The sequence below is a fragment of the Molossus molossus genome, unplaced genomic scaffold (assembly GCF_014108415.1).
Source record: "Molossus molossus isolate mMolMol1 unplaced genomic scaffold, mMolMol1.p scaffold_m16_p_1, whole genome shotgun sequence".
NCBI lineage: Eukaryota > Metazoa > Chordata > Mammalia > Chiroptera > Molossidae > Molossus > Molossus molossus.
The window spans coordinates 15,496,514-15,520,554 of record NW_023425344.1 but is presented as its reverse complement, the minus strand read 5'-3'; positions in this window follow the sequence as shown (position 1 = coordinate 15,520,554).

Sequence of the window (24,041 nt, the reverse complement as noted above, 5' to 3'; positions counted from 1 at the left end):
ATACCATAAAACATTGCTTTTACTTACCACTACTTTGAAATTATAATACAGTAATTAGTGGATTTGCTGTGGACTTTGTTAGTTAATGCTTTAATAAATGAATATATATACACATACATATAAATAATGTAGTATATCACAATATATTTTGTTAATGTTTTAGTAACTGTATTTCATTATAATTTATTTTTTTGCAATCATATTTTAATTTATGTTTGAAAACATGATTCTGAGAATGGGTCTATGGGCTTCATCATATTGTCAAAGAGGTTTCTGGTATGAAAGGGTTAAGAATTATGGCTGTAGAAGAAGAGATATTTAAGGAAATCAACAATCCCGATACAATATAATTCATATTACTGCAGCAGTATAGCTAATGTAATGGTAGGGATATTGTAGGATCTCAGCTTAGGTCAGTATGTGTGCGTGCGTGTGTATGTGCGTGTGTGTGTGCATTATGTGTGTGTGTGTGTGTGTGTGTGTAGTCAGGGTGTTGGGAAGAGCAGTCCTTGGGACTTAGTCTTGTAAGATTTCAATGGTATATAATGCTAGCTAAGCCTTAAGGAGGATGTGAGAATCAGCCAGGCCAAAAAGAGAGGACCAGGTGAAAGATGAGGCATGGGAAGAGGTTTGGACACTGCAGTGTGTCAAAAAGCAGGATGTGTGAGAAGACAGTGTGCTGCAAATCTGCACAACCAGGGCCCAGGTGTCCTGGCGGAGCATGGGAGATAAGGCCAGGGGGGTCAGCAAGGGCCAGACCATGGAAGGGTTCAGATGCCTTATGGAAGCTGGAACCTGACCCTGGATGTGGTGCCACAGGAAAAGAATATGGTCATCAGATGTGTGTTTTAGAAAGATTGCTGGCAGCAATTCAGAAGATGAATTACAAGCGTGCAGCAATTGTAGTGGTGGTGGGACGTAGTCAGGGGAGGAACCAGAGCCGCTGTGAGTCCACAGTAGCATCCAGACAAGAAGCACTAAGGGCCTGACTGCAGCAGTGGCAGAGTGTGAAAGTCCACCGTGGAGTTACAGGAAGGAAGGGGGGGACAAAAAGAAACAAGGGAAAGAGGAAAAAGAGGAGGAGGGAAGAACTGAAACAAACAATGCAGAAAATAGGGGAAAGTAGGGGATGGAGAGGAATCATAGTCCTTGGCTAAGCAGACATTTGAAGTCAAAGTGTTTCATTAAACTACAATCACAACTGTTGGTCTACCCTGGAGGTATGATGGGATTACCTGTACACCGGGTCTAAGCCAATGAGCCAGATGGCCACTAATGGTTCTACTAAAAACTAATCAGAACCCTTCTTCATGGGTTCAGTTGCTACGCAAATAGCCACAGCCAAGGTGAGCTCAGTGGGTAAAAGCTATTGCTATACTGCTGCAATAATATAAGTTATACACATTCAAAAGGCAACAGGAGGGGCAACATGATTTCTTTCTGACAGTCAGCAGAAGGAAGGTGAATTTACAAATTCCCAGAGACTGACACCACACATACACAGGCACCTACTCACACGCACACATACGGATGGTGTTTTTTATTTAAGGAACATCATGTAGGCAGTTTCTTACTGGAGAAACTTGCAGAAGCACATCTAAGGGTATAATCTGACCCAGAAGAAGTAAATCAATGCACACCCATTCTAACATACAAAATGTGAAGGAATACAAAATTCTAAAGCTGTCTTGCAAAGTAATATCTGAGGATGAATTCAAGAGTATCACATTGTTCTGATAGGATCTATTATGTCAGTTTTCTTTAATTATTTTTCTTTTTTTTTTTTTTTCCCCTTTCTCTTTGTTGGATGTTAAGTATTGGTGTCAAGTAGAAATCACTTATTATTCACCATTGAAGCTATGTTTAAGAACTTTGAGCTTATTGAAACTTGTTCTTTTATGTAACTCTATTTCTAACAATGGCATTTTGTTATTGTTAGAAACAAATTCTTGCCTAATTGAACAATTGTCCAGAATACACCAAGTCTGATTTTGAAAAATACTCAAAGTAAAAGATGATGAGAGGGAGTCCCCATTCAAAAAACATAGCTATGCAAACAAATGCAGTTACATCTAACTCTAGACAAGATCTTAATTTAAGCAACTCTCCCCATTCTGCTCCAAAGGGTCTATTCAAAACTCACAATTCTGCAAATCCAAATTCACTTTTCAATGGATTAGCTTTTGTATGGGAGGAGGAATAGAACAAAGATAGTTGATGCCAAATAAAGCAAGAAAAGCAAAGGAAACCCTTAGTATGAAAGTTCATGAAAGTAATGACATCACAAAATACACAATTACATTAAAAAAAAAAAAAAAAAGATGTCAACATAAAGAGCTGTTTTGGGATAAAACTTATATGAAGGGTGCCATTTCCCTATTAGGTAGATTAACATTTAAATTCATCTTTTAAACAATTTTGATGATACTTCTGTAGCTGAAGCCTGCTGCATTCTTGTTCCCAAGACTTAAGATTAAAAAATGCATGCTAGTTCTATACATGAAACCCTTTCCATTGTGAGGAACTGGGTTTGTCTGAATCTCTGCCAGCCCAGCAGAAAGAAACGCTCTCATGTTGCACAGTTTTGATAGAGTCGGGAGCATTTGCAGCACATTCCAAAAGCCCCTAATGATCCTTCACCCAGTTCAGCCTCCTGAAGCTTGGTACATAATTAATGAGGCCATGGAAATTTTCCAGAATTAGTTTTCATCTAAATAAAGGTGCCCGATGTTTATCTTTACCCTTTGTAGTCATTGTTACCTTGAATATACCAAGCTTCCTGTTGGTACAGGGAACTATCGATTTGCTGACTAATCTTTTTATCTGATCATTATAGATTGTAACTCTCAGTCTATAACCTTTACACACATTGCTATTGTGGTTAAATAAAACACAATACAAAATAATTAACATATTCCCGTATTGATATTTCTCTTTCAGACAAAAGAAGAAGACTTGGATTTGACAATAAGACGCCTGTATTTTTAGAGGAAAGCATAAATAGAAGATAATATACAATCTTTCTTTCCTTAATATAAATTGATCAGGAAGAAATAGTATGTAGCCTGGTGGAAATCAACAGCTCCTTCAATTGGATTGCCCCTGTCACTGTATGGACACAGTCTTGTTTGATGTCCTCCCATCATTTGTCTTGTATGGAGTCTTTTATCTAAATCCAAAGTAATGCGGTCATCAGGGCTGCGATTCAATAATGGCTCCATGGGAGCTGTCATCCACAGTTTGCTATTCATCTTGTAAAAGGCTTTCAGTTTTCAAAGTACCACCTAAGGTTGGCATTTCAATGCCTGGGACAGATAGCTTAAAGTTCTTTTGTGTTCACAAGAAAGGGAGTGAAATTGAGAGTAGGGGGAGTTAAATGGTCAACCTGCTACTCTACCTGACTACCGAGAGGTAACCCAGGCTACCTGAGGGAGCAAAGACATTAGATGATCTGACCCACTCTGTAGCAAGACATTGTGATGAATGGGGGGATGCACTGAGTGGTGTTTAATCCACACTGAGCATCACTGCCATGATTCAGAGACAATATATTTATGGAAATTGGCCAGAAAAAGGAAAGGTGTTTTTGTTTGTTTTTTTAAAAATCAATGATGAGAAAAAGAACGGTTTTAAAACATTTTTAGAGTTAAAACATTTTAGGGTTAAGGGCATCTTTAATAGATTTAGAGATGGATGATAAAGCTGAAAATGTGAAGTAATAGGTACAAGTTCTCATGGGTGGCTGTTTTGTTATGTTAACAGCCTCGGCTTATCATCATGGAATCCAACTGCGGAAGCTCTTTGGCTGGACATACAGATATTTTCTGTTCCATTCAGACTCAATATTCTAGTTCTTCCGGGACCATAGTATATATGTAGAGAACAACTAGCCTAAGAAAACATGAACTAGAAAGGAATTAACTCAAATACAACTTCACCAGATCCTGCCTGGCTGATGTGGCTCAGTGGATTGAGCGTTGTCCCATGGACTGAGAGGTCCCAGTTCGATTCCCAGTCAGGGCACATGCCCAAGTTGCAGACTCTATTCCCCATAGAGGACATGTAGGAGGCAGCCAATTGATGTATCTCTCTCACATCAAGGTTTCTCTCTCTCTCTCTCCCTTCCTCTCTCTAAAAGGAAAAAAAATCAATGAAAGCATATTAAAAAACAAAACAAAACACAACTTTACCAAATCCCGCGACACACTACTATTTGTTTGATGGCCCCTGAGTATGGAGGAGGATGGAGACACTTACCTAATGACTGAAGCCACTCAACTCCTGCACAGTTCACCGTGACTCTGCTCCTCAGCTTGCCTTTCTGAAGGAGGAGGTTGGCCGAGCGGCGCTCTGACATGACACCAAGAGTTCAGAGTGGTAGTAGAGACCTAGACTCTAAGACCAGCTCTGTCATTTTGATTAACTGCCTGATCTCAGGCAAGTCTTTTAATTTCTAGGCTTTGATTTCCTTATCTAAATAATGAGGGATTTAAAATAAATGATTTCAAAGGTACCTTTCTTCTCAAACATACTATGATCCTGTGAATGTCATAGGCGATGAGCATATTTTCTGCACGGGTCATAGGTTCACTCATCCGTTCATGCGTGCAACATCATTAACAACATCAACCCGTAGGCATTGATTCTTCGAATTGCCAAGTGCTGTGCTGGTAGCTAAAAATAAAATGGGCTCCAAAAGCATATCTTGTTCCTGCCCTCATGAAACTTGCAGCGTGGTGACAGAAGCAGACATTGTATCCATAATGGCACGAGTTGTACATTTTACAATTATGACAAATGTGAAAACTGTGAAGAACCGAAAGTGCTGGGCCTGTGCCTGGTTGAAGAGGTGAAGAAAGCTTCCCTGAGGATATAATAACAAGTGAGGCATAAAGGCTGGCGAGGGGATCTTGTCTGCCCTGATCAGTCTAACCCTCATCCTGACCAGAGTCAAGAACTAGTGGAACATTTCAAGCAGAATATAGCACAATCAGATCTGCATTTGCATGAGATTTTAGAAAGACCATTCTGTTGAAAGTCCACAAAAAGAGTTGAAAGGGAGCAAAACTAGAGGCGCATTAATCTTCTGCATAAGACAAGTAAAACTGATTTTCGGCAGGAATGTTAGGAGATACAATCGTGTTCACTCTGTTAAGACCAAAAATTGAGCAGGACACAGGTGGAACTTTGTGTGACCATTCCCTTCTCAGGGTTGGACACTAACTTACAAGTACATTTTCTTGCTGTGGAAAGCCATGTCTTAAAGTTTTCTATCAATTTGCAAATGTGAGTTTGAAGATACGTACATAAGTTGACTTTAAAGAAAAAAGTATTTCTTCATCTCTCTCTTCATTTAATGATGGGTTGCCATGGGAGCAGGTGTTAATATCTGTAGCACTAATAGATCATTCTGGAGAATTCCAGAGCTGAATGAATCTTATAATGGTTGGGGCAAAATGAGCATCCCACATAATTTTGCCAGTCCTACAGTATAGTCCATAATCTGTTAAACATTATTTTGTGAACATGTTTTTCAGAAAGGTCACAGGTAATTGGAAACCCTGATTGATCACTTAAAATCCTGTGCCTGTGATGAATATATTACTAAAAAGGAAAAATTTTCAAGCAGATCCAAAATATTTCTTCGGAGTAACTTCTGGGTGTTCTGCCATATTCATAGTTAAAGCAAGGAAGGTAACATTTTGGCTTGAACCGCCCTCCCCAATGGTATTACTCACAATACTTTGCATGGATATATTCATCTTTCCAAATCTCTCAGTGTTAATTGATTTGGACTAATTTTTCTAAACTGTGGCCAAATCTACTGGCTGCTCTGTAGCATAAGGATTCCTAAAATCAAGAGGTAATATGGTGATCAGGGAAATAAAATAGAGTCGGAATTATAAAACCTGGCCAGAAATCTCTACTGCTACTTAGGGCATTCATGTAGTGAATACAGCCTTTGCTAAAGTTAATGTTTTGGACAATTATTAGAGGATTTTATGGTATTAACTAGATATTAATAAAACTTAAGAGGCGGTCACATTCAGCCTTCCCAGAACTCATCAAATTATAGCTTCCATGACTTCCCTTGAAAACCTCAAGAACAAAAAGAATATGGAACCTCAAACTCATTGAGGATTTGGACAATTATTAAAGATCTTAAAGAGCATGAAAAGTGCATTTGCAAAGCTGACCTCATAGTGCCTTTGGAAAGGGACCCAGAGGTATTTCCCGACTACTTTTTGGAAAGTGCCAAACTAGGTGTTTAGTAACTAGTGTTGCTTGATATTAGGTGGCTTCCAAAAATACAAATGTGAATTATAACTACTCACAGGCAAACTTGCATCTCAGACACCTGTTTATGAGTAGAAACCTTTCCAGAATTCTCAGCTCAGATAAAGCATCGAAATGATGGGGGGGGGGGGATTTGGCTTTAAGTAATTTGATTAAACATATATCAAAATCCATTTGTCTTTCCTATACTTTATTTATTGGCTATAATCATCTGAAGGAAAATAACAAATGTAAGTTTGTCCATTTATATTGGCATATAATCTATACTTATTGATAGATCACAAAGAGTAAAACATTGATTTCTCTCTCTCTCTCTCTCTCTCTCTCTCTCTCTCTCTCTCTTTGAGTAAGGTCTGAAAATTGCAATGTAAACTTTCAACTTAGACTGTCTGCAGAGACGCAGGAGGTGTCACCTTGACGGCAGGGCAGTAGTGCTGTCTCACTGACACTGCGAACTGCCCTGAGTTTCCTTCACAAAGGAGAGCCTGGCCTATTTTCTGAAACGCCCCAGAGGACATTTCAGGTATCAGTATCGCTGTGTCAGACAATTTATTAAGATATTCTTTAAAAATGGTTTCGCAAGAATTATTCATTCCTATTCTGTAAAGTATCACCTCTATACTTTTTAAACAAGAATACTTTCTCTGAGGGAAGGATTTAACAAAAGTTCCCATATACCCAGAGTGGCAGAGATGGTGGTTAAAAGTCAGATTCAGTGGATCCTCCATGGGGTTGTTAGGATAAGATTTGGGGTAATAAAACTCACACCTGGTCCCAGAGAGAGCGCATCTCAGAGAACCAACAGCGGCCGACAAAGCTGGAGCGCTGCCAGCAGGGGGAGACAGCGAGCCCCTCGCCAAGCCCGGCCAGAGCAAGAACAAAGTTCACCAGCAGCAGGCCCAGTGCAGACACAACCAAGCCCGAGACAAACCCCCTTTTCTTTTGCCAGGATAACAGGTAAACCCTGCTAAGACCTTAAAGAAATAGAAAAAGGAGGATTCTGAATCAGAGACTTTATTTAAAACGGAAGCTCCTAAGTTGACCTTGAATTGACAAGATTGCTTTCTGTTGGTGGGCAGCATAGAGCCTTGAAAACCAAGTTTATTTCGGTTGTAGAGAAATAAAAGTAAGTTTTTGCACTTTGCACGTACAGAACATTGTGATGGTGAATTTTATACCTGTTACATGAGAATATAAAATTCTTGCTCAGGACCACCCTACTGATGGCAAAATACTAATTAATGGGGACAAACTTGAAAGCAAGACCATCAAGCCCAAGCCTTCATTTTTACTTTAACACTTATGACTTTCAAATATAGTATATTATTTTTTTTGTATATATATACACACACACGTGTGTGTGTGTGTGTGTGTGTGTGAAGATATAAGGAGAGAGACATATTGATTGGTGGCCTCCTGAACATGCCCCAACTGAGGATTTAACCTGCAACCTGGTTATGTGCCCTAATTGGGAATTGAACCCACCACCTTGGGAGGAACTCCAACCAACTGAGCCACACTGGCAGGGGCCGTATTTATACATATTTTTATTGTCTGTCACTTTCTTCTCCGCCCCCACCCAAGGGTAAACTGTGTGAGAATAGGGAGTATGTCTGCTTCATTATAGTACATCAGTGCCTGGCACTCATTAAATGCTCAATAAATATTTGTTGAGTGAATGAATGATTTGACAAATGAATTACTTAATCAGAATCTTCTGGGAAAGTCACAGTACAGCCCTCTGCCCCCAGCCCCAGGGAATCCTGACTGTATTATTAACAAGCTCCCCAGATGATTCTGAAGCACTTTGAAGTTCAAGGATGATTGTGTGCCTGGGCTGGTGGAAATAGAAACGGGCTGAAGAAAGTGGCATTTTAAGAGAACATAGTTGGAAAAGGGGACTTACTGTGCACTAGGTCTTAAATCTCTCCATAAAATTACCCTAATAGCCAGCTTTCGTTTTAATTTTTACCTTAATGAATTGTGATTTTTACATTTACAAAGATCAGAGAAAACAGCGCCTCAGGTAGCACAAATTTGAAAGGTGATTGTCTGCATCTTGACAGCTTTTTCATGTTTCCAATAGTATTTTTTATTTTTTTTTCTCTGGGATGTCATTTTATCTTCACTGGAAGGTCTCATATGTATTTCAAAATTAATATGTCCTACATACAATTTTTCATGCCTATCCAACCCAAAATAATTAATATTTCATAGAAAACCTTATAGTTTATAGCAGTAATTCCAATTTGCAATTACATTTACATCTGCTTATTGTTTTAAATTTTGTTATTGTGATAACAACTCTTAATATGAGATCTACCATCTTGACAGTGTTTTAAAGGCGACATCACATTATTGTTGACTATAGGTAAAATGGACAGCTGATGTCTAGCGCTTAGTCATCTTGCTTGACTGAAACTTTATGCTCATTGATAGCTAACTCTTTATTTCTCCCTTCCTCTAGTCCTTGGCAACAGTTTTATCCTTGGATTCTATAAATTTGATCATTTCGGATGTCTCATATAAGTGGAATTACATAGTATTTGTCTTTCTGTGATTGGCTTTTTTTCACTTAGCATAACATGCTCAGGTTCATCGATGTTGTCGCATAGAATAAAGCTGAGTAGCACATCCCACTGTATGTCTACTTTGCTTTATCCATTCATCTATTGATGGATGTGTAGGTTATTTTCACATCTTGACTATTGTGAATAGTGCTGCAAAGAACAAAGGAGTGTTAATATCTCTTCGAGATTCTGATTTCATTTGTTTTGGATAATTACCCAAAAGTATGAGATTTCTCAATTATATGGAGGTTCCACATTTCATGTTTCAAGGAAGCTCCATACTGGTTTCCATAGTAACTGCACCGTTTTCATCCCCAACAACAGTGTGCGGGTGTTCCAGTTGCTCCACATCCGTCCCAACACTTGTCTTCTGTCAGTTTGTTATTTATGTCGGTTATGCCAGAAGGTAAGCTTGATGAGGGGCAGTCAGGGACTGTGTATGCCCACAACCTAGAATAGTGTCTGATATGGAACCGACTCTCAACAGTATGTGATGAGTGAACACATGGGTGAAGGAGCGATTAGAGGTGGACCCTGAACAAGTGCTTTGTGTGTGTACACAGAGAAATGCAGGCACCGCGGGGCACAGCCAATAACTGGCGAAACACACGCCTACGTGTGAACAGAACAGTGATGGAGTTCTTGAGGTGTAGCTTCCTGGGGTTCTAAAGGGAATATCAGATTCTGGCAGATCAGGCCAGATTTGGGTCAAAATGTGAACTCCATTAATAAAAAGATACAGAAATTTAAACGTACACCCTTGAGCAAAGGACTGACCAGATGAAAGCAGGATCGTGGAAATATTCATCTGGCAGACACTTCAGGAGTGGATGGCCTTGTAAACTGTCCTCCAGGGCTTCCTCGTCCATGCCCCTGAGGCAGCAGAGGCAGACAAACTGCTCCTGTTCTCAGAAATTCAGTCCGATTTTGTCACTAGTCCCCTCACCAGCATTATTCATGGGTCATTCTGATGCCTGGTTCCTTCAAATCTACAAAGGTCGTGGAATGAGTCTTCTTAAACCAGGATATTCAAAAGTGTGAAAATAAAACGCCAGATAAAGTTGACTGAATTGCCAATCGAATGTGAATTTGAAACATGTAAATTACAAACACATTGATTAATCACGTTTTCCTGCTCTTGAATCTTGGTGGTGGGTTGACTCTGGTTCTGCGCATTTCTAAAACATGTAAGAAGAAGGGGGCTGAAAGCAGCAGACCCCTGTTGCTTATAGAGTTAGGTCTGCTGATTGACTCGGAAAAGGATCTAAAGGGCCACTTCAAATGGTGTTTGAAACAATAAAGACGTGGAAATAATAGGAAAGGTCTACACTGTACATGTATTAACTCAACTAATGCTCAATCTCCACCGATAGAGAGTTTATATTTCAATCCCCACTTTACAGATAAGAAAAATAAAGGTTCAAACTGTTAAACAGTGTGTCCATCTCACATTGCCTGTGACATGAACCACTACACTGTCTGGGTGGCCAAATGCACAGAATGTCTTACATTTTCATGGGGCGTGAGTTTAAAAAATGTCTCTGTGCACACTGTCTTCCTACCACTCCCACGAGGCAGACATTAGTGTCGCCGTACTGCAGATGAAGAAACTGGGGCTTACAGAAGATACGTGACTTGTCCAAGGCCACACAGTTTGCTAGCAGCAAAGCCATATTTGAAACGTGATGTGCCTGTTGCTTTCATACTTCATTTAGTTTTCCCTGCCCCCTACATGTTATCCTTGGTATGCTGTTCCCCCACATAGCTAATGTAGATATAGAAAGAAGTCATAATCCCAGTTATAAATAAAACATCAGTGTTTACTCAATCCAGTATCTCTCTCATCTGGCCAGAAGCCTTATAGAATTCTAACCTTCAGCTGTAGGCTTCAGTCTGGAGTGTACCTAAGATTTTCCAGCGCTGTCATGGTAGCTCTCATAGTCCCAACTCTAAACCCAGTTCATTTGACTCTCACACGTTCTCTAATAATTTGCTTAACAGAAACGTTTCACAAGCGAGGCTCTATATTTTTACCTGATTAGAGGCAGAAAGTCAGGGGCGTAAGGCACTACATGAGACAGGTGCAAAAAGAGGAGTGTGATGTATGATAGTGAAGTAGAAAGAGTAAAAAGGAAAAAAATGCTGGATAGAAAATATTCTAACTCTTAGAAATAAAGTATTCTATTATTTTATAAATGGTGATACTGAGTTATGAAGAAAAATCTGAAGTATACCCAAATACACTCTTCTAAGAAGTCAGTTGATTTGTATATTGATTTCTATTAAAAAGCGTTTTCAAAACCTGTCCCTTGCAAACTTCAACTAATTAAAAATTTGTTATGAACTTTAAAAATGATAGACCAGTGAAAACATTACTATTACCAGCTCTCATTCTTGTTCGAGTAACACATTCGACAGTCTCCTAATGGACATGGTCAACGTCCCTACTTTCTTTGCTTTCAAATACTCTTTATTAGTCCCTAAGTTCAGGGGGTTTTTGCTCCCTATATAAGACCATCATCAGCCCTGGCCAGTTTTGCTCAGTGGTTAGAGCGTCAGCCTGTGGTCCAGACAGACCCGGGTTCAGTTCCTGCTAAGGGCACATACCTCAGTTGCAGTTTGTCCCTGGCCCTGGTTGTGTCGTGCAGGTGGCAACCACTTGATGTGTCCCTTTCACGTCGATGTTTCTCTCTCTCTCTCTCTCCCTCCCACTCTATCTGAACAAAATATCAAAAAATGTCCTCGGGTGAGGATAAAAAAAAATAATAATAATAAATAAAACCATCATCCAAACCAGTGCATCATCTATCCCTGCCTTCCAAATTTCCCTGTCATGGTCTAGGTCCTCATAGCAGTACCCCTGTCTTACAGACATTGCCACCTTGGCATCCATTCTCTCTGTTCTTAGTACAGCGCCCTACCCTGGGCTCAGGTATTAATTGGTGCACCTCATAGCCCACATGCTTCAGAGAAGCTCACTTATTTCCTGTCTTAGAGGTAGAACTTGTGAGATCTCAGCCATGGGGCCTCAGCAAACTTTTGTGGAGGAAAACATGACTTAGGAGCCAATAAAAATGAAGTGCAAGACTTTGGTTGCATGGTTGAGAAAAGAGATACCTCATCTTCTCTGCATATGTAGAAAGGGCATGACCCTTCAAGGTTCAGGCAGCCATCTGGAGACAATATGAAAATATTGCTGACCCTGGATATAAGACTGAATAAATGGAGAAATCAGGCCCTGGTCATTGATTAAGACTTGAGAGAAGCCAGCCATGTGATCCAACAAATTCTTTCATTTAAACACATTAATATTGGGATTTTTGTTATATCTGACCAAATATATCTTTATTCATATAGTCTGTCCTTCCTGCCTCTGTTCCAATTAATTTTTATACCTTTGTCTTAATAACTGTCCAGCAATATGTTGTTCCCCTTCTTCCTGGGTCATAGAAACTCCTTCTTTGGCTGTTTCACCAAAGATCCCCAGATTCCTATCACATCAAACCTTTTTTCTTTTAGTGGTTCATATGAATAAATTGTTTGCTAAAACCAAGCTAGTAAGCTCACAATCCTAAAAAAAAAAAAAAAAAAACCAACCATTTTCATACTCTATGTTTTGCAGATACCAGTCCCCCCTTCATCATCTCTCACTGCAGTACCCTAGCTCTAAAATTGCTGACTCAGCAAACAGACGGATGTTTCGTATTTGAATCCTATACATCCCATTAGGCCCCTTAGTCATCAAGGGATATGTGAATATGTGAATTATATTTCACTTAAATACAGTATTAAAATTTTAGGAGCACATTTATGTACATTACTTCATTTGAACAGCACTGTTTTTTTTTAATTACAAGAAGTAATTACAAATTTTTATCTACTCTATATACATATTATGGTATAATGGAAATAGAAAATATTTTTGCATAGAATAAACAGAGTTTCTTCACGTTTTGTCACATGATCATTGTGTGATCTTGTGCAAATCACACACACAAATCTAAACTTTCCATGTTTTAAAAATGGAATGGTCACATAATATAATCAAATATGAGGGTATTTTAACTTTTATTTTATAATATTTATGTTTCCTAATGCATAAATATCAATGTAACTTTTAAAGTTTTTCAAATAAAAACAATACAACCATATTTTTAAAGATTTTGCACATTTCTATTATTTGGATCAAGAATATATTTTTTTATTTGATTTTTTGAATATATATATATATATATTTACTTTGCAAAAGTAAACACATACATTGTAGACATACATATACACTGTAGTATTACACATAGGGATACATTATATGTGTACTAACACATGAACATTATCAAAATTTTAGGAAATACAGATGGACCAGAAGAAGAAAATAATTACATCATTTAAGAAATAACCATTGAGAATATTCTGGCACATATCCTGTTCTTTATTGTTGTTGTCATTGTTATTGTCAAACACTTAACATGAGGTCTACCCTCAGCAGATTTTAAATGTACAATGCAGTACTGTTGACAACAGGGTTGATGTTTCACAGCAGATCTAGGACTTCATCCACTTGCTTACCTGAAACTTGATGCCCATTGATTAGTAACTCCCCAAGAAATGTATTTTTAAACTGACATTTTATACACCAATTCTGAAAATTTGTTTTTTTTAAGTATTTTCAATAGTTTGCAACAACTTCACCTATTCCCAGGATGGAGTTGAAATCTTAAGACTGCCTTTTTTCTGTTGTTAGGACAATCATTTTATCTTGAAAGGATTCCCTTCTCAGAATTCTTCTGACAAGCATTTGATATCTGATGTTTTCCCCTCTCCAAATCAAAGCTGGACTTCAGTGTTCCTTGGCTATCTCTGTAACTTGTTTTGGACACATCACTATCTGACTCTTCTCCCATTCTAATTCTCGACCATTATGCAGTTCGAGGAAGTCATGAGAATAGATCTGGCCAGCGGTTGTGGTCACATAAGACATGATATTTCTGGGCAGAAGTATGAAAGAACTGGTCAGTGCCTTTCCAGTTGTTCCTTCCTCGACAATGTTGACAGAGTAGATTCTTTATTCTTGTTGCTATAGGTGCAGCATGATGATATATCCTCAGTCTGTATGCCGCCTTAGAAAGCGGATGATAGTTCCCTTCAGTTGTGGCCAAAGAGACAAGTTCTAATTTGTGAAGGAAAATGGACTTCTTCATATGTACCTAGAATGGTAATAGCATGTAACATCCTTGGGAGAATTAAAAAAATATACATATTGAATCTTGAAAAGCTGCCCCATAGAAGGTGCCAGACTTGCAATGGACTTTGCTTGAGTGAGAAATCAACGAGTTTAGCCACTGAGATTTTGGTTTGTTGTTAGTTTGTTTTGTGGGGGAGGGTTGTTTGTTTTCTGCTTGCACAGAATAATGATGTTTATCCCAGTACTGGTGTTTTAGAAAAATCCTACCTTGAATAGCCATTTCAAATTGTCTCAGTTTGAGGAATCACAAACCAACTTCTTTCACATTCGGGTAATTTAATTCTTCACATTACACCTTGAAATGGCTAAAATATATCAATTTTCCCTATTCTCAGAGACTACATCTCCAGGCCTCTGTATTCTTAGAGCACTTATCTGAATTATCCTATGTATTTATATTACAATTCTCCTCTTGAAGTATACTTGAGTAATATTTAGCTAACTCTTACAATTCCGGCCTGAAAGAGAACATCTGTGATGGCCATAAATATGGTCTATGACGCTGAGTTTCCATTCAACATTGTTTCTAAAGAGGTAAGCATTCTGCCTCCCTCTCCTCTCCAGGCAGGGTCCCAAGCGCCTCATGTGAGTTCCTTGGCAGCGGTTCAAATTGTGCTAAAGCTCCTACTGCCAACCTCATCCCTACCCGCTACCTGAGTCTCCTGCTTCTCTGCCTTGTGACCTGACCTTGACATTGCTGCTGGAGTGTGACTGATACCACGCCCCACATTTTGTCACTCCCTCCGTCAGTTCCAATACTCCTTGTTGAGGTAAAGGAGGTGCCTCTATTTTTACCCCCACCCAGTGCTACCAAAGAACACAAGGAGAAATCTTGACTCATGTTTTGGGCTAACTCACAAGGTTGAACTGTCTTTAATGTTCTTTAGTTAGCAATGACCTTTCGATCCTTCGACTGGGAAAAATGACAGAATTCTGATGTCCATTGGACGGAGGAGCTAAGATTTCGGGAGCTACTTAGTGCCTCAGTCCAGATGACTCCAAAGACCAAGACACAACTGAGTTTCCTCCAGCAGACCTCTCAATGAGAATGGGACTTGGGGGTCTGGCAGAAAACAGAGGTGGGAGGATCAAAGTGGGAAAAGAGGAACATGGAGCATTTTAAATAAAATGAGTCTGAGGTAACTGAGATGGAACTACTCTAATACAGACTCTGGAAACCCAGTGAATCTTAAACATGATTAATAAGAAATACTTAGGTACATCAGAATAAAACAATAAGAGTACAACAAAAGAAAAATCTTAATCAGAAACCAAGTTGTATATATTCTTCCTTTAATATGTTTCTCACAGTTGACTCCTTTTTCCAGCCTTCATCACAGATACCCAAGTCAACATGTCTGTTATCCTTACCATGAACAGTGAAATAGCTTCCTAACTGGTCTCCAATCCCCTTCTCCTGGCCCTGCTCCAAATCTTTCCCCACCTATCATAAACTGTGATCTTTAAAAAGTGGAAGCCCATTACTACCATACTTCTGCTGCATAATTTGAATGAAATTCCATTTATCCTGGATATGGTTCAGACTTTATAACAAGATTTTGAAGGTTTTCATCCATAGGTCCGTGCCTACCTTACCAGTTCTGTGCCTTGCTATTCTCACTATCTCTAGCCATACCAGACTTACTTTATTTCATTTAATGAATTGTTCTCTTATTTCCAGGTATTCTAACGTTCTTTTTATTTACCTGGGATGCTTCCTTTTCCACCTAAATCCCTTTTATGCATGTTTGGGTCTCGGTTTAGATGTTCTTTCACCAAAGACATTTCCTCAGCTAACCAAGATTTATTTTAGTATTTGAGCTGCCACTTGGGAAGCATTCACAATTCTCCCACAGTAGATGCGTTTTACTTCTACTTAAACAAAATTTTATCTTTGCTTTTGAAGCATTTATTATGATAATTATTAGTTTCACTCTATCCTGGGTTTGAACCTTAGTTTGTATCTTGAGGATTGGGTTTATAAACTTCTTAAAAGCAATATACCGAATATAGTTGCCAGTGTACAGTAGGTGCTTAATAAATATTATTAGAATTAGCTTGACTAAATGAATGAATGAATTAATCAATCAATCAATCAATCAATCAATCAAAAGTATATAGAGTGAGACTATGTTTCAGGAACTGTTCTGTTTATTTTAAAGATGATTACTGAACACCAGATTGGCATTTAATTTTGGTCTTCATCAGAAAAATAATCAAATCTTGGCAATTAAGGTAAAATTACCAAAAACCTCATCATGCCTAATTTACTCTAAGACTTCAGGTATATAAAGTTGTGTTGATCAAAAGCTTTGGTATTGTAATAATTGGTATAGACATGATCTTTATTTTCTTATTTGTTTAGTTATTCATCTATTCACACACACATTCATCCATCCAATTGTAGTGGCTTTATAATGAACACTTGTGAAGGCTCTACCAAACTCAAGTTGTACATTGCTTCCTACAGACACTCTTGTACATGTCCTTTATGATAAATGTGAAGGTATTTTCCTTGGGTCTATATGTAAGTGACAATGCCAAGTTGTTCTCCATTATGTTCACACAAACAATGTGTGTGAGATCATGTCGATTTACAATGTATCTGACGCTTGGTATTATCAGACTTCTAATTTTTGCCAATAAAAATGTAACAAAATGTATTTTCTTGTGGTTTTCTTTTTTATTTTTATTTTTGCTTTCCAATATTATAAAATATTCAAATCAAAACAGCCTATTTATAAGTTAGTGAGTTCCCTGCTTTTAAAATGTTCAAAGATTAATTAAATATTCACCTTATAGGCTTTCTTCTTTGATCCAGAGGTTGAACCATTCATCACTCATTCAACAAACATAATTTAGCATCGTGTTGGGTGCTGAGGGAATGCCAGGGAACAAGATAAGCATGGTTGCTGCTGTGTTGGAGTGAGATTCTAATAATTAATTATTAATGTAATGAGTGTCATAAAGAAGTATAAGAAGTTGTAGAGTGAATAACAGAAATACCAAATTCTGATTAGAAGGAGGGAAGGGTTTAGGAGAATGCTTCTCATGGGAAGTGACCCTGAAAGCTTCATCTTGAATAATTTCACCTAAGCAAAGGGAGACTGGGGACTTGGTAGTAGGCTCTTCCTAATAGAGGAAGTAACATGTAAAAAGATTGCCTTAGACTTTCTTCTCTCCCAAGATTTACACAGAATTCTAGGGTCCAAGATAGAAATGAGTGCCTCAAAGAGCCATTTGTAGGTTTCCCCAACTTTTTTTTAAAATCCTCACTGGAGGATATTTTTTCATTTATCTTTAGATAGAGTAGGAGGAAGGGGGAGAGGGGGGGGGGAGAAACAGCAATGTGAGAGGGACACATTGACTGGTTGCTTCCCGCGTAACCCTGACCAGGGCTGGGGATGAACCGAAACCTAGGTGTGTGCCCTTGGCTGGCCTCTAACGTGGGTCTCATTGGTCTGTGGGCTGATGCTCTAACCACTGAGCAAAATCAGCCAGGGCTCCCCCCCTCCCCGGCAGAATTTATCTCTGCCAAGAAACCCAGATCCACACCTTCTGATTAGGACCCTGCTGTCGGTCCATCGGGTGGAAGCACATGGTGCCTCCAGCTGGGAAGTTTAACTACAATTAAAACATAATTACTGAGCATTCCTGAGAAAGGAATGCGAACGTCAGAAAATTTGGGGGAGACAGATTTCCCATAAGATCGGCTCTAACGTGGGAGCGAACTTAACGTTAATATATGGTTTAGATAAAAAAGTGATAATGAAAATGGAAGGGTTTTCTTTGGCATTAAACTTCAATATTTCTAATTATATAGATTTTATTCTCTGAGACTATTTCTATGATTTTCATTTTTGAGTTGTTTTCAATTCAATGTGCTGAGCAAAACTAAAGAGTTGAAACTCATTATAGGAAGGTGTTTTTAGTTTTTCAGTTTTTTTGTCATGACATCAGACAAACCCAATCAATAATCAAGAATGGTTTTTGTGAGCCTACTAGGTATGTACTACTAATCTATGGTCTAAAATAAATCAGACAAATATAAGGTGCCATATATGAACCTCCAAAATATTCATCTTATTGGGTATACTTATTTACATATATGTATATTCTTTTATTTAAACTGTTTACATACTACATAAATATATATATAATTATAAATTAATATTTGCACTTCTTTATTTATATTTTTTATATACAATACTTTTTCTTCTGAGGCCTTAATTCGGAAAATGAAGCGTGGCCTTCTAATATTCTTTGTGAAAACTATTTGATAATAACAAACTTTTCTCTTTTAATCCTTGAGACAAACAGTAATTCCAATTTACTTAAGTCTTAGTTTTCTGACTATTAATGTGTGATGGGTCATATTGTGAAATAAAGGCTTAACAAATGTCCTGTTTGGAATATCAATGAGTTACTTTTAGTCATCACAAAGAAAATGCAAAGAATCTTTTTGAAAAGTAATATATGAGTCAAAGAACTCATTTGAAGAAAAATAAATGAAAGAATATTCATTTGTAACTACCTAACTTACGGCTTGTTTTACAGTTATAAATATGGAAGGGGCCTAGAGCTCCCCAAAAAATAATACATTCCATTTACCACCACCCCATTCCACAGACAAGGACACTGAGGCCGGGACAATCAGTACCAATCCAAAGCCACACAGCGACCCTGATGCAATGTCTGACATGGGATCCATGCCTTTGACACCAGATTGATTGCTCGTTTCAATTCATACTATGGTTTTCCTTTGAGAAGCAATTTTATCCCAGAGAAATATTTATGACCGTAGTGAAATTGTAAAAGATAAAAAAAAAAAAAAAATGAGCTGGTGGGGTGGGTATCATTTTTCGGAAATTTTCTTGTAGTGGCATTTCTGCTACTCAACCACCACACACACACAAACACACACACGCATATATGCAAATACAAACATGAATAAATGATTATGAGATACTGGAAGATGAGCAGTCTCTTATCCTTCGTAATCCCGCAGGAAAAAACCTAGTTCCTTGCACATAATTAAGCTGAACTGAAATTCTCTAAGCACATTTTAGCATCCTAAAGCACCCGGTGTACCCATTGTATATTGTCAGCTTGTCTTGACACTCCTCATTTCCATCCTCCCTCTTACTTGGTGTTGGGATGGGTGGCCGTCTGGTGTGGGCAAAGGAGCGCAGAATTTAAAGTCAGACAAAACTGGGTTAAAAGCTTTACTTATGTTTGATGACATGAGCTGTTTGGGGGCAGTTAATACCAGAACATTAAACCCTCAGTTGTCTGGCCCTAGTTCTGCAGGAGATTGTTGCATAATCAGGTGAGATGGGGCTGTGGCTGTCAGATGTCTCACCGCGTGCTCTCGGGCCCTACATGTGTGTGCACGCCAGCCCGACGGCTCACTCAGAGCATCTTCATCCTTTTGCTGAGGACTTGTGTACACAACAGGGTGAAGGTCCCTAGGAATTCCCTCCCCATCGACACCCTCACGCCCTTAGGAACAGTTCCCGAAACCAGTGAATGGGTCTTGGTGTAGAAATAACCCTGCTCCCTTATCCTTCAGCTGAAACAGGGCTGAGGCACATGTGTGACATTGATGCCCAGAGGGCCTCAGCGGGGGGCTGCTGCTGCCCCCATGCAGGCTCTGCTGCTTCCTTCCCCCCTCGGCCACCTCTCCATCCCTGCCAGAGCCGCCGGGACTCAGCTCCAACAAACTGCCTCACCTGAGTCCTGGAGTCGGGAGAGCTTCCTCGTGAACTCAGGTGGAGACAGACAGGCAAGCAAATAGCTCATGACACAATAATGTGCTAAGTGCTATAAAAAAGTTAAGAATGATTATCCTGAATATACCAAATACAGAGTGTAAGGAGCTTTGTTCAAAGAGGATTTCCTAGAGTAGGTGGTTAGTGGAGTTGAATTTTTAAAAATGTGAAAAGGGTAGCCAGACCAAAAAAAACAAAAATAAAGGAAAGAAAAAAGTGTAAGGTCAAAGTCCTGGAGGCGTGGGACAGCACGTTTCCGTGTTTAAGGAGTTGAAGGGGTGAGTGTGCCCAGCATAGCAGTGAACGGGTGAAGGGCAGCTGGGGAGAAGGCTCCTGTGAGCCAAGCCAGAGGTGCTTCTGTACGCGGAGCCAGCAGAGGTGTTCCGGGAAGCGCAGCTGAGCAGTGATCGGATGTCCGCTTCAGAGACATTCCCACTTGACGGCACTGAGAAGAACCATTGCAGAGATCGAGATAAAAAGCGGGAAGACCCATGAGAAGCCTGTGGCAGTAACCCAGGTAGGAAATGATATAAATCTGAACCCAGTTAATGGTAGAGGAATAGAAAACAGAGGACACATCTCAGAGACACCGCATGGGTCAAATCCACAGGCCTTGGTGAGTGACCGACTGCAGGGAAGAGGGAGAGCCGGCACGGACACTAGCTCCAGGCTCCTGGCATCGGTCAGTCGGGGATGTCACTCTGCCTGGGAGCTGGTAGTTACGGGGGAAGGGATGTTGAGAAAGTCCGATTGTAAATGCCATGTTGGACATGTCGAGGGTCATATGCCTGTGGGAAATTCACACGAACTGGATAGAGGTCTGGCTGAAGAGGAAAAGAAGCCAGGTCCAAAGATGTAGACAGAGTCACCCTCACGCAACAAAGTGAGGCCAAACGCAGATGCCGCCGACCTTGAAGAAAACGTGAAGTGTGAAGGTATACAGTTCGTATGTACCCTGGGGAATGCCAACATTTAAGGGGCAGGCAGAGAGAGCAGAGTCCTATTAGGAGACTGAAATGTTGGCAAAAATGGAAGTGCCAAGAGTGTGGCCAAAACGCCCCCTAAACCCATTTTTGCACCCATAGCACACAGAGAAGTCTATCCCAGACCACCTGCACACGGCGCCCGGCTTGGCCTGGCGTCTTCCTCCACGCAGCGCGCCGGAGGTGCCAAGGGTGGTAATTGCAAAGAGCTATCGTGGGAAGTGGGCACAGGAACCGACCAAGGGCCACGTGGAAATTGCAAGGAATTGCTGAGGACCTGGGCGTGGCTGGACACCAGAGATGAATGCTCCTAAATAGTGCCGATTGAATCGTAGTCTCATTTTCTTTCAAATATGAGACATGAAAACACACACACGCACACCCCACAACAGGAAAAAGGAATCAAGGGAAATAACGGTCACAGATAAAACAATCATTATGCTAGGTGTGTTCCATAAATGATGCAAACTTCATGGAAACTGTGTGCATGGATATTCATTTACATTTTTCAGATGAATAACTGAGGCTCCAGTGTGTGCCAAAGAAATCTCCATTTCTTTAATAATAGCATACACATTTCAGCTGCTTTCTTCTCCGTCCTGACAGTTCGCTCCTCACATTTAAGGGAATTCCTTCCGAGGCAGCTATGACGGGAACACTAGGCTGCTGGCAATGATTCCCGTCCACCTCTGTTGCAATGTTGTTTATTTCTCCTCATGCTCTTGTGGAATATTTGATTTACTTCCGTTGATTTTGTTTTAATGCAAAAAAAATGCCTTTGTCATTTTTTGGAGAGGAATATCCCCAAACAAAAGACATTTCAATAACATCTTAATATTTACACATATAATTCTTTTCTCTGTTCTCATTCTTCCTCCCTTTCTCTCTCTCTCTCTCTCTCCCTCTCTCTTTCTCTGAATCTGTCTTCATCTATCCATGTATCCAGTTGATTCTCATTATTCACATTAGCTGTGTTCTACAAAGTCTCCATAAACATTAAGTTGATGAATGCTGAACACCGCTTCTAGGAGAAATACCGTGTTTGGCTCCTATGAGCCTCTGGTCACAATATTTTTGTCAGCTCATCAATACATCACCATGTTTTACGTGTCTTCTGTTTAGAAACACCTTACTTAACATTCCCGTGGATTCACTCACGTGGACGCATGGCCGGCGGCTCTCTGGGTCCTTCCTGAACACAGCTGCGCTGATGGGGACCGAGCTCCTGAAGGCAGGCGCGGCTCAGCCTGGTTGCACTTACACACAATAGAAGGCACCTCCTCCTGATGCTCGAGGGTCGTCTTAAATGGTGAAGTGACCAAAAAAGCACGAAGATGTGAAAACGTGGCCCTGAACAGACCGCAGTCAGGACACGCACCTACATCAGGGGAGCTGAGCCAGGATGGCAGAGCACCAGTTGTTCAAGGTAGCTGCTGTCGAGGTGGACTTCCCTCCCTCCAGACCTAGACTGAATGACCCAAACATTCCACAAGTGCGGGTTTGGGGTTTCGAAGGACTCTTAACAAGCAGGGGGTTTCACAAACACCAAATCTGGGAAAACGAGGGTTCACCGTGTTTGGGTATGTGTGTGTATTGGGTATTGTCCCACATTGAAAAAAAAATACTAGTGCCACCTAGTATTTCTTTATGTCTTCAAAACTGTCCCAGGCCACGAACAGAAGGAGCTGTGTATTATTGACGGAGGTTCTTTGTGAAGTTTCCTTAGGACAGGATGCTCAGGAAATGCTCAGGACAGGATGCTCAGGAAAGCTCGTAGAATCTGAAAACTGCTAGAGAACAAACTCTAATCTTTGAACTGCTTTTTTTCTTTTTAAATAATATGCCTCCTTCGAACTGTCTTCTTTCTGTGAATGTTTCTATCTCTGCATCTCATTCAACAGTAGAACGTCAGCGTGACGTCGACATTCTGAGCACACAAATGTGCCCCCCGGGACTGGAAATGATTTGAACCCTTTCTGCTTCTGCCAGAGCATTAGAAGCTAGCTCTTGGCTTTTACTTCTGTGACACTGGTTGTCGGCAGACACTAATATACATGTCTGGCCGGCCCTTCACCTAATGGCACTACTTCTTTTCCTTCAACGTTTGGCTGCTGCTGTCAGAGGCTTCTGCTCACTGTCATTGAGAACACAGCAGCAAATAGGATTTGAACTCGGCAGCAAAGGAGAATTCATTTGCAGTGTACGTCTCCTCCCCTTCAGAAACAAAGTAGAGAATCTTGGATGATAGTTCTGGGCTTATTGCTTTTCTGGTTAGTCATGTTTTGTATAAAAATTATAACAACTCTTTTCTGCGAGCGGTTGCAGAAACCATGTTTTGAGCTTCTCGGTGATGCTCAGAATGACTGTACAGTCCCCTAGCTGTCCTCGACGTCATGTGGCATCCTGCAGCCACATTATCTTCTTTTGCTACATCTTGGGTATTATGGTCAAATTCCATCCATAGCCTAAATAATTTCATATCAAAATTGAGTGTATTTCCATTAGGCCTTGATATTTAAAATCTCTTTTTGAGAACTCTCTATCCTGTAGCCAGCTTCACTGAGTGTTACAGTAAAAGCCGCTCCAAGTACATTTCTTGTGTCCAGAATATCATTGCAAGTTACCAGCACTTGGCTGTCCCCTCCCCAAACACCAAACACGGAGGCCTTTTTCGTTAGGAACAATTCACCCCTCTAGTGGAAGGATGTGGGTATTGCAGCTTTGGCTCTGACACATAACTAAGCTATGGCTGAAAGAGCATCTCTAGACTTTTTTACTACAAGGCTCTGTTTTTTATGCTGGTTTGTTATTATATGTAACCCAACAGAGACATTTATTTAAAATGTTAATTTTCTTTCTAATGTTTACAGATAGGACAAGCTTACAGCTCTACACAGGCAATGCTAACACTGACTTACAGGTTTTCTGTTCACACTCATCTCTAGTTTTCCCTTGTTTAGAGTCTAGAAATTGACTGGAAAAAAATGTTGTTGGTATACTTTACAGAGTTAAAAATAATGGAGGATGCTTTTTCCATATGCTTCCTATACACAGTGAGGTTCTGTTAAAATCCATAATTTGAAACCAAAGAGATAAACTAACCAGCTCAACTGAATTATAACAGAAAAACAATGATATGACTACCAGTGAATACAGAATAGCCCTTGTGGGAATACAG